Source organism: Tenrec ecaudatus, chromosome 10 (genome assembly GCF_050624435.1).
Source record: "Tenrec ecaudatus isolate mTenEca1 chromosome 10, mTenEca1.hap1, whole genome shotgun sequence".
Classification (NCBI taxonomy): domain Eukaryota; kingdom Metazoa; phylum Chordata; class Mammalia; order Afrosoricida; family Tenrecidae; genus Tenrec; species Tenrec ecaudatus.
Window position 1 is genome coordinate 20,487,539 of NC_134539.1, and position 12,080 is coordinate 20,499,618.

General features: G+C 43.3%; 1 protein-coding gene and 1 pseudogene across 4 annotated transcripts in view; one reads left to right on the forward strand and one right to left on the reverse strand.

Moving 5' to 3' along the window:
• The window catches only part of FOCAD (focadhesin), a 288,437-nt gene that overhangs the window by 52,541 nt on the left and 223,816 nt on the right, over positions 1-12,080 (forward strand). The window lies entirely within an intron of this gene.
• On the reverse strand, positions 9,704-10,856 carry LOC142457829 (ribosome production factor 1-like; annotated as a pseudogene).

Sequence of the window (12,080 nt, forward strand, 5' to 3'; positions counted from 1 at the left end):
AGGTAGGTCATTTGTGGATAATGTAATTTTCTTTTTTTGGGTCACATATTTCTTTAGCTCCAGGGAGCTTGATGGTACCTCACTGAGCTACAAGGACCCCCTTGGGGGTAGACTGGAGGGTGTCGTGAGTGGTTTACACGAGGCCTCTCTGCCTCTGTGCCCTGCGTAGGAAGTAAGAGGTCTATGTATTCCAGAGCATCAAGCCACTAAGTTCATAGTATGTTAACCATGGACAACAGAGAGGCCAAGGCCCCGGCCAAAGAGCAATTCTAAATAAAGGAGCGGCAAGCCAAAATAGAGCAACAGACTGTGGGTGCAAGGGAGCGCGGGAGCAACTCCGGCGTCATTGTCTGGGCAGTGTCAGCATGCCTTGGTTCCTGTGACCAGCTCTGCTCAGCTGGCAGGGCCACTGTGGATGGAACTGACTCCACGGCGGTGGAGTTTGGTTTTCTAAGACTTTAGAAGTCCGCTGTACTTGTGTATACTTTCCTTTCTAATTATATAGATATCACCACTACTAATCCATTCTTTTTGCCTTAGTAGTGGTCAGAAATCCTGCTGAGAACGTGGAGCAGGCGAACGTTGAGGCAGTGTGCTGGAGAAAGACATCATCCTTGGTGCAGTAGAGTGGAGGGGCGCAAAAAAAAGGGGGGGAAGGCCCTTGATGAGATGGATTGACACAGTAGCTGCAACGATGGCTCAAACTTACAAACAATGGTGGGGACGACGCAGGACCGAGCAGCATGTAGTTCTGTGTCCACAGAGTCACTGTGAGTCTGAGCCTACTCAACGGCACCTGACACCAGCAATTCATTCTTTCATTCAAGGTCCCTTCCTTCTCCTGCCTTGTCTAATCGGAATTTTCTCTCCATTGGCCTGGATTCCACTTTTCTGTAAAGCACTGACTTTAACTAAATTAAACAGTCTCAGATATTAACAGTGTAAGAAGCTGATATTTCGGTTGCAAGAATAACTGAAATTTTAAGATTTGTAACTCATGAGAGACTTGTTATCTTGTTTGCTTGGTAATCTGCCCCCCTCCTGCCCCCCAGCGTTGTATTGTGTGCTTTTGGTTTCAATTTTTTCTATGCATATTCATATTATGACAGTCTTTTTCAGATCTCTCTCCCCTCAGTTAAAGTGAGGAAATAGCTGTGAATTCATGAACAGTAACTGCTTGTTCCAGAATCCGTGCATCATTCTGATGTGCCAGACAGTGGCTGACATGCACAAATATCCAATGTTAAGAATCTTGTTTATGGGAAGGTTTGGTCTGATCACCACCAAGCTGTACTTTCTGAAATGAGAGAATGTTAAATGTTTTTGGCAGATGGTGTGCTCTGAAGTGGGTGATTAGACCAATAGCAATAGATGGTTGTAGCCTGAGTAGCTGAAAGCTATGTGCTCTGTGCATGTACTTGCTCACCTATTTGTGTACATGTTCTGTAGTGTACATGAACAGGCAGTTAATTTTCAGAACCTAAAAGATGTGTGTCCTAAAACCAATCAACAACTTTGGAAGTCAGACTCATATTTTCATCTGTCTCTGAAGGCAAATGCTTCCGTGTCCTGAGACCTTCGGACAAAGACAAACAAGAGGAAGGCCAAAGAGGCCCTAACACAAGTGCACAGGAGCTAGTTTGTGGCTATAACAATGTTCCCCCATCTTAATTTTCATAATTAATTTTTCCTTAGTGTGGAACTGTTTTTATATTTTCCGCTTACAGAGATTCTGAAGCTTGAGACTTGAGGCAGCCAATGCAGAGCGCATGAGGAGTGTTTTAGACCCAGGAAAAAGCCCTCGAGCCAGGCGCCTAGATTCTGTCATGTGAAGGAGCTTGGCAGGCTAGCTGAACCACAGGCAGCAGGGTGGCTGGAGCTCTGTGCTCAAGGGCAGGAGAGGCTCAGGAGAGTTAGGCAGGGCTTAGACTACTTAAGGCCATGCCATAGCCTTTGGTTTTTATTGAAAGATCAATGTGAATGAGTCCACGTTTTCCATTTGAACTTATTATTTTGATACGATCGCAAAATTACAGGAAAACTCCAACAGTAGCATAAAAGACCCCTGAACTAAAAAATACAAACTGTGCTATGGAGCTAGTTCTGACTCAGAGTGACCCTATGTGATAGGTAGGTTTATTGTGCCAACCTGGCTAATGGGAACATGTGGGATTAATCAGGTTGCAATTTGATTGGAGGTCAAAGAGATAAATGGCTCTGCAAGACCCTCCTCCCCTATTCCCCCTGCTCTCTGGTGATCAGAGTGTGCAGGAACATGCATGCTGCTGCTGTAGCTAGTTCTCTGCCTCAACCTGTGAGCTACACTACCTGTGGGCTACGTGAATCCATGGATCGTGTTGCTAGAGCTTGAGGCTCCTTTGCGACCTGCTTCACCATGCTGCTGGTGTGTATGTAGCTTGAGCTTTAGGCTTTGGATCCTGTTGCCTTGCATTGCTTGCATGCAACATCCCATTCAGGCTTGCTTCACTAAGCTCTCAAGCTACTGACTGTTGGTGACCCACCTGCGGCTTGCTGCCTGTGGGCAGGCTCTGCTTCCCTTGCCCCATGGAGGACTCTGCTCTCTGCTTCCATGACCTTGGACCTGGCAGCCCATGTGAGCTGAAGGACTTCCTGTATATTAACTGTTCCATGGAAGTGAGTTGAACTGAACCCTTTGGACTGCTGTGTAGATTAATTAGCTATTATATTCCTTCTTGCTGTATAATAAACCTTTCCATATATATACAATCCTAGGTGTCTTGGTGTCATTTCTCTAGAGAACCCTGCCTCACACACCCTATAGGGAGAGTATAACTGCTGCTGTGGATTTTCAAGACTGCCAAGACAGGAGTAGAAAGCCTCATCTTTCTCCACAAAAGATGCCCCATATATCATTTATTCCGATCCATCTTTTTTCCCTTTTGGTTTATCACCTTTCCCCATTAAAATCATTTAAAAAAACTATATTTGAGAGTAGGATGCATCCATACTGGTGCACGGCTTCTAAGGATAGCGACCTCTTAGAGATCCAGAAAGCGACATTCAAAAGGAGGACATTACACCCTCAAGGTCCAATACTTGCATCTACAGTCTGCGAGCTGGTTTTGCTAATTGAATCAGTGATGTGCTTTTTTTTTTTTTTTAGTGATGTGCTTTTATACCTTTGCTTTCTGTTAAAAGTACAGGTTCTAGTTTAGAATCACCTGCTGACTTCAATTATCCTATTTTCTTGTTTGTTTGTTTTTTAAGAGCTGAAATTCATCATCATCCTTTCCTTGACTTTCATTCCATTTGACATTTGGAAGGTCAGTTTTATTGAAGGGTCATCACTTTGGGTTGATCTGAGGTGTCCTGGATCAAACCGAGGATATGATTCCTGGCTGAAATACCACCTACTTGATTCTCAGTCTGTCCCCTCAATGTTCATCTGGCCCCCAGTGAGACCAAGATAGCGGCTTTTCCAATTTTGATCACCAAGTCACGGTGGGGTCAGGTCCTCTACTGTATAGTTACAGTTTCCCCCTCGTAACGAGTACGTGACCTTGGGGACGGCTCTCTGAGCTGTGTACATATTCTGCTCCTCCCGCAGTTCCCCTCCACCGCAGCCAGTTTTCACTGTGATCCCACAGACGGGGAATTACCAGATGCCACTGCGCCCCGCACCTTTATAGTTTTACGACCAAAAGGAAGAATGCCACTGCAGGGTTTTAAGCAGAAGTGAGTGTAATGACATGATTAAGTGAATATTTGATTAAAGACTGTCTGACTAACATGCAGCAAGTGGCCTGGAGAGGAGCAGAAAGAAAGCAAGGAGCACGGGCAGGGGCGGGGTGGGGTCTGCAGGAGAACTGGGAAGACGGGGGGGGGGGGGGGGGGGACTGGTTACAGTAGTAGCCGTGGAGATGATGTGACAGGAACACGAAGAGGTTATGCTCGCTTTACATATGAAGACCGTGGTGGGAGAGTTCCGTACTGTGTTTGTGTTCTATAAAGACGACTCAGGCAGCCCTGTGAGGAATGCATCCATAAGGCAAAAATAAAACAATAACTTGGGAGGGGTGTTGACAGAAAAAGCTGTGTTGTAGAGGTGGAAATGGCAGAAATATCTGGAAATGTATGTCGTCTACAGATTCTGAGGTCCTGCTCCTAGAGATTCCGATTGAGAAAGCTTGGTTGGGGCTCCAGGGAGGGTGCCTAGAATCCATATGTTTTAAAGCACCCGGGGATTCTCTGGACAAAGGGTGATAGTACCGGGCAATTTCAGTGTATTTCCCTGTCACAATAGAAACAGACACTTTATGCTCTTGCTTCCCAGGGCTGCACCTCTGAAATAGGTCCAATTAAGTCCTCAACCAGTGATACCGAGGAAATAGATGAGACTCTGATTTGCCTTTATTTTATTTGTAAGGGAAATCCAAATGACTATAATTATTGTCAGTATAATCATACGTTAGATGATGCATGAATTTTTCTAAAATTTGAAAAAGGTTAACTAAATTTAAAATACTGTGACTGAGTTCAGTTTAATATACTTTTCATGTTTTAAAAAACTAGATATAATTTATGTACCATCAGACTTACCCTTTTAGGGGTACAGTGCAAAGGCTTCATGCAACCCTCACAATCTAGTCCCTTTTTTATCATGCTTAAAAGAAGCCTCACACACACCAGTAGCCAATCCCTCTCTCCCCCACCCCTTCAACCCAGACAGTCACCAATCTATTGTTGTGTCTCTGGGTTTGCCTCTTCGGGGCATTTCATGCTAATGGGATCGTATACTATGTTGACCTTTCTTGTCTATTTGCTTTCACCTGCCATAATGTTTTAAGGTTCATCCATGTTACAGTATGAATCAGTACACCTCATTACTATTCCTTTCTTCTGACTGAACACTATTCCACTGCATGGACATACCACACGTTATTCATTGTAGGATATTCTTAGATCGTCTTCCATGTCAGTGAATTTTTAGTGTGTTTTTCCCCCTTAACACTTAATCTTAAGCTAAACTTTTTCTGTGATTTACTCAACATCTCTTACTCCTGAATTAATGAGAGTTGTTCTTTACATATTGCTTTCAAAATTCTGCCTGACTTTCCTTGTTGTACTTACTCATCTTTAATGAAATGCTAAGAAAACCTACTAAAGTTGTTCAGAATCCTCTCAGCCTTAAAAGATCAGCTGCCAGCTAGCATGATTGTTATGCTGTCGAAGTGAATGTTTTGTTTGGGGAGGTACTGCTTCTTTCAGTCTTTACATAAATTCTCACAAGGGATTCCTTGAAATGTAGCTATTTGATTGCACTTAACACAGAATCAACCTGACACCATTATTATTTACTATTAAGTACTATTTAGTCAAGTTACCATAGGAGAACTGGAACTAGTGGATTATTTGAATGTATTTGATTTGCTGAAGTTACAAAAACTTAAATACTCTAAGGGGTCAACATTTCTGGCCCAAACATGTCTTTTATTTAAAAAAAATTATTTTTAAACATTTTATTAGGAACTCATACAACTCTTATCACAATCCATACATACATCAATTGTGTAAAGCACATCTGTACATTCTTTACCCTCATCATTTTTAAAGCATTTGCTTTCCATTTAAGCCCCTTGCATCGGGTCCTCTTTTTTGCCCCCTCCCTCCCAGCTTCCCCCTCCCTCATGAGTCCTTGATAATTTATAAAATATTATTTTGTCATGTCTTGCCCTGTCCTACGTCCCCCTTCACCCACTTTTGTGTTGTACATCCCCCAGGGAGGAGGTCACATGTAGATCCTTGTAATCGGTTCCCTCTTTCCAGCCCACTCACCCTCTACCCTCCCAGTATCGCCCCTCACCCCCCTGGTATCATCCGGGCTGGATTCCCTGTGCCTCCGGCTCCCATCTGCACCAGTGCACATCCTCTGCTCTATCTGACAGCTAATGAACTCTCCCGTGCATCTCCCAGAGAGGGACTCAAAGCAAGAGCCAGGTTCACTGTCATCGAGTCGGTGCTGACTCATAGAGCCCCTCTGGGACAGGGTAAAACTGTCCCCTGGGGATTTCTGAGACTGTAACTCATTTCTCCCAAGGAGTGGCTGGTGGTTTTGAACTGTGGACCTTAAGGATCCCAGCAGAGTTTCATAGCCACTAAGCCAGCAGGGCTCCTCCAGTGAGCACCAGCCACCAGAAAATGTGTTTAAGGTTTTTCTCAATGTAGATCAGAATGTAAAACTAAGTATGGTCATTTTGCTGGTAAACATCTTTACGATGAGGAGAATGGGATGCTTTCCTTATTAGCCTATGCATCGTCTCTTTAATTTTCCTGTAATCTTGGCTTGTACCCTGGCAATGACAGAAGAGGAGGCTTTGGATCCCAGAGTACCGTTATGTTTCCCCACCATCGCCTTGTACCTAAAAAAGTTCCAGACTCTCACACTGGCAGACACCTTTCATTAAAACACTGACTCTGGAAATAGAGATCCTGGGGAGGTTCAGGGGGAGGGCAGACGCACTGCAATGTGGAGTTTCAAGGAGATCTTATGCTCTCCCCATCTGCCGTATCAACACAAAGAAAAATGAATGAATAGTGAAAAATGTCCAAATTAAAGTCACTTTAGTGATCCTCCTTTTCCCTGGAACTTGTGTAGAAAGGATCAAATGCATCTTGTCTTCAGCCTCGGCAGATCTCTAACCATTCACGATAATTATGTAGTTTTTCTTTTGGCTTCCACCCCTCGCTCGTCCCCCGCCCCCTTCTTTGAGGGTGATATGCACTGTGGAATATTCATAGTGTTCTTGATGAATTTTCAAACTTAAACTTTACAGACTTTTTTTTTAGATCCCCATTTTGGCTTCTAAGCAGCATTTTCAAATCAGAATTCAGAGCAGGTAGGGAAATGCTTTTAGAACGCACGTTTGATGCAGTAAGTGCTGCGTTGCGCTTCTGGAAGCACCAGGGTCACAGCTGCACACATGGAAATGCATGGTGACTGCGGCCATTGTTTCCTCACACAGAAAAGGCGGTCTGTGTCTGTCGCTGGATTTATGACGGAAATCAAATCATAGCTTTCCTATATGCAGAGATGGAGCAGCACAGGTTGAGGTGACCGAAAGGTTACAAATAACTTTTTTCCTTCTGATTTGCCTACCACCATACTAATTTTTCCCTCCCCTCGTTTCTATTAAGATTGATGTATTTACTCTTGGAAAGGTGAACCCCGTTCCTTACCTCATTTTATCATTGCCTCTGCGCTCGCCTAGTGAAGCCGTGAATTTATCATTCACCCCTCCCTTCATGCCACTCTGCTAAGATGCTCTGTGTTGTCGACAGTATTATTAAAGGGTGGAGAACATTGAAATACTCGGTACCAATTCTACCCGTCTGCTTCCTCTACCTTTTCTCCTCCCCCCGGGCCCCAGTGTGAACAGTGTGGATTTTGGAGCAGGGTACTTACTACAAAGGACTCTGATGAGTCCATTTTTCATGACCCTGACTAAGAATTTAAGAGGTGGGTCAAGAAAAGCGTCAGAAAGAGGGACTTTATGTGAATTAGGTTTATTAGGGGTTCACATTCAGTCCTAAAAGTGAAACAGAATCAGAAGACCTAGAGCTAGATTTCAAGCCATTTTATGTTACTTTTAAAGATACAAATCTACCTCTATCATAGTCATAATAGGATTTCTGGAGTGCTCTTCGGTAACTATGCTAATTGTTTGATTTAAAATAGTAGTTAGAACATTTGCAAATCGTGAATTGGGAGCATAACAAAAATGACGGCAGGGTGGGTCAGTTATGGTAGTAGGAAAAACCACACAGTAAATGAGAGATTAGCTGTGCTGGAGGCCAGTGAAGGGTGACCTGGTTGCCTGGTTTGTATTGATTTTGATCTTTGGAAACAATGTTATTCTCTTTTAAAGAGACAACAGAATCTATTAGACATCTGGGGAGTTAGGAAATCCTGATTTACAAATTCCCATGGGTCATTTCTGGACAAAACACTTCTCTCTGGAATTTAAAAAAATAGAGCAGAGTTGATCTCTTGGAGATAAAAACAGGAGACCCCTTCTGGGATATAGGTCTTATTCAGCACTGCGCTTTAAGCGTAGCAGAGGATTCTTAGTGGTTGGGAACATGTCACTGCTTTCTGCCTTGTTAGGGGTTGGTCCCCATGCTAGTCTTACCTACTCAGGCAGGCGGTATAATTGTACTTCTGGAAGGTAGGTACATAGTTAGCGCACCCTCGTTTTCAGGTGAAGAAACTTTGGCCAAGAGAGGCGAATTCTCTTGCATAAGATCCCACCATTTTTTGCAGTGTAAGAATGTAAATTTGGGACTCTTGCCTCTTAATCGAATCCTTTTGCCCACCTCTTATTTCACCCTGCCACCTCACTTTGTTTTTTGTTTTAAGACTTGGACCTGGCAGCATACTGATGCTACATGTAGGCACTACTTATACACATAGTAACAAAAACGTCCCACATTTCCATTTGTTTGTTCAAAAATCGTGTGGCTTATTGGCCACCCACGATTAACTTTAGTAAGTGCTGAGTCATGTTGTATGGTCAACCCATCTATCGTTTTTCATAAAAGGTTTCAGTGAACTTACTCTTCAGAGTGGAAAAGCAGGTTTAAGAGGTGCCTGGAGTTTCGGGGGAGGGGTGTGTTTTGCATCACATCATCCCTTTTGTGATCAATAGTGTTTTAATGAAGAGCAAAAACCGGCTCCTTTAGAGGGTGGGTGCTTTCCTTTACTCAGCCTTTCCCCATCAGCTGCTACTTTAAAGACGCAGAAGGGCTAACAAGCAGAGAGAGAAGAAAGGAAAATCTTGAATAATCCATAAATTTAATAATCAATCCCTGAATACATCACGAGTGAACTATACTTAGCCTTATGGCATTTTACATGCTCTAATTATAATATCTTAAATAGCAAAATAACTCCATTTTCTCTCTGCCCAAATTAGCATGTATATTATCTAATGTCGTTTATTTTGGAACAAGATTCTATATTTTGCCAAAGAATAATTTTACATTTGTTTTCTGGTTTAGACCTCTTGGCTGCTGCCGTGTAGTGTTACTGTAGTGCTCCGAGTGTTAATATTTAATGACTCTATATCCATGGGAAACCGAACATTTTCGGCATGATTGACTGATGGCTTTTGGTTTTGTATCAAGAAGGGGGAAGGTAGAATCATAGTATTTTCTTAGTAACGTGGGGCTGGGACAACTTTTGATCCGTTTTGTGCCTCTTGTAGTACTTGTCATTTGCCTCCTGCAGTAGCCCTCAGCCGGGAGTGGGTTTGCTCCCTGGGGAACATCCAGTCACTTTGAGCGTCCCAACAAGGGTGGTGCTCCTGGCACCTCGTGGGTAGAGGCTGCGCCACGTCTAAGCCTCCTCCAGCGCAGAGGACAAGCCCCTCCCACAGCAAAGAAAGCCCTGCCCTGAAAGGCAGCACTGCCACCCCCGAGAAACCCTCATGCATGGCTTGTGAGCACCCAAAAGCCTCCTGTGTGCTTTCTCTTTTTCATCCCAAATCACTTTTCTTCACACATGCTGCATAAACTGGTAGTTCTGGCACGTTGTAATTTTCTACATGAAAAGAGAAAGACATCAGTGCCATTTTGAAAAGGCCCTGTCAGAATTTACGAAGTTCATGGTAGGCCTGTGTAGCAAAAACCAGTATTTTGTTAATGCTGCTGTTTCAGAATTTTATCAATGAAATTTTCTTCTACTTGTATCCATTTCCCGGGGCTTATGGACCCATTTATAGTCTCCATACTTCGAAACGAGCATTCCTTTCTGAGGAGATCGTAATATTAAGGTAAAACGTGGTCCGAGCTCCTGAATTCCCACTTTCTTTTCACTTTTGGATACGTACCTGTGAAATCTGAGAAGATATAATCCCGTTGGTTGTGGAGTGTGACAACTGCCATCCAGTAAACTGAGGGCCATGGGGAAAGAGAGATGCAAACATACGCCCAATAGGACGACCTAGTGGCGTTGTAAAATTATTCAGAATGACTTCGGATATGTGTTCTGTAGGCTCCTTGCCTCTTAATTTCTTTACGCCGACGAACACTACTCATTTTAAAATGAGCAGCTGGGCCATGTGGCAAGTGACTCACACTAAGTCCATTTGGTGTTTTCCCGTCTTCATTGATAACCATCAGATCTGTGAAATCTCTTGAGAGGCATTGAGGAAGAATTTTTCAGAGCCAGACCTCCTCTGTAGTAAACATGTGTGTTTGCAATAGCCGTGGAGCGCTGTTCACCGAGCCGCACTCTTCTCCCATGAGGTCTGTCTGAGGTGGTAACGAGCATCTTGGGAGAAGTTTGTCTGTTGACATAGGAAGTGTGCTTTACACAATTGATGTATGTATGGATTGTGATAAGGGTTGTATAAGCCCCAATAAAATGATTTAAAAAAATAAAAATAAGAACAGACCAAAATATAGCAAAAAAAAGGAAGAAAGAAATAGGAAGCAAATTCATCTGTAGCGTCATCAGAAGCAACCTCTTCATCATTAGGGTGTACCATGGATTCATCATGTGCTCACTGGTTGTCAGTGGTCTCAGCTACAGGTTTTCGTGGAGCCTTATCACCAAGAACTTCTCTTTCTTTCTTAAGTTTTTTTCTTAGTTGCCAGTTTTTCCTTCCGCTGCTGCTGTTTCCACTGCGTGAACATCAGGTGTGGCCACTGCTTGTTCTTAATTTCCGAAATACTGAAGCCTGGGGGAGGCAGCTGCTTTCAGGGCTTGACCCCCCGCTTTCTGCCATTCCATCCCCCGAGATCTCAGTCTCCTGAGGTCCTTCCGAAGTGGCTTTCTTTCCGCCGCCGCTACTCCTATCTCTGGCTTTCACCATGGAGTTTGCTCCTTGGCGTCCCGCCTCCTGTGTTTTCTATATTATCTTCTGTACTTCTGGGTGTCCACATCCCAGTTTGATTCTTCATAAGAGAGCATTAGATCTTTGCTTCATGATGCATAACGTATCAATTCAACATTTTGGCAATTATCGTGGATTTGTGGGTCGTTGTGCTCAGCTGAAATAGTGTAATATCAGTAACCAGATATTCACCAATAACAAGACTCAGTGCTTTCCTTGGGGACAGTCTTGCCCCCTTCAGTGTTGTCAGCTTCCCGGCAACGTGGTCTAGTGCTTCCTACATTGTCGCCACTGGAAACTGACATAGTCTGTTAATACTCTAGATGGCTAAAAAGTAATTAATCTGAAAAAGTTATTCATCTAATCAATCTGATAAGAAAAGTTAATAATTCTTCCAAAAAAAATAAAACTCAGGGCCATAGAATCAGTTCTGACACATAGTGACTCTGTAAGACAGGGTAGACCTCCTCTTGCAGGTTTCCAAAATTGCAACTCTTTACAGGAATAGAAAGCCGTGTCTTTCTCCTTCATAGCAGCTGGTGGGTTTGAACTACTGACCTTGTGGTTAAGCAGCCCAATATGTAACCACAGCACCATCAGGGAGTAGCCTAGTAGATTCTATTTAATCTCATCTTTAGACTTTACGTCTAAAATACAAATAGAATCTGCTGAACCCAATATCTAAGTTGTCAACTTCTTGGACTAAAGGAAGTGGTTCCCTCGTTGCAAGTGAGGCAGGCGTTAGCTTGTAATAGAGTTGTTGTCAAACGTTTGTCTTTTCTGATCCTTCCCTATAATTACTTTCTCTTATTCCTGGCGACCTGACTTATTTTGGATAAAATTGTGTATTTTAAAAAAGACATAGATCTTTAGCATTCTGGAAGGCTACCAGGGTAGGGAATTATTTATACATGAAGGATATTGGAAAGCATTACATTGCTTTATGATCATCTAAAAACGATGTGCTGATCTGTTGAAAGTCTCCTAACTAGTCCTAAACGCCACCATCCACTGGAGGCTGGATGGATGAGTCTTCTTATGTGATGCTTCCGGCTTTAGCCGGAAGCTGCCAGGAGAAGAGCCCATAACTAACCTAGCGTCAGTGCTTTTTTACGTGGAGGTTTCAGTTGGACTCAGTCTTTGGGTTAGGAGGTCAGCTCATGTGGCATACCAGAGGGAGGGGCTTTTAGGGGTTTATTGTTT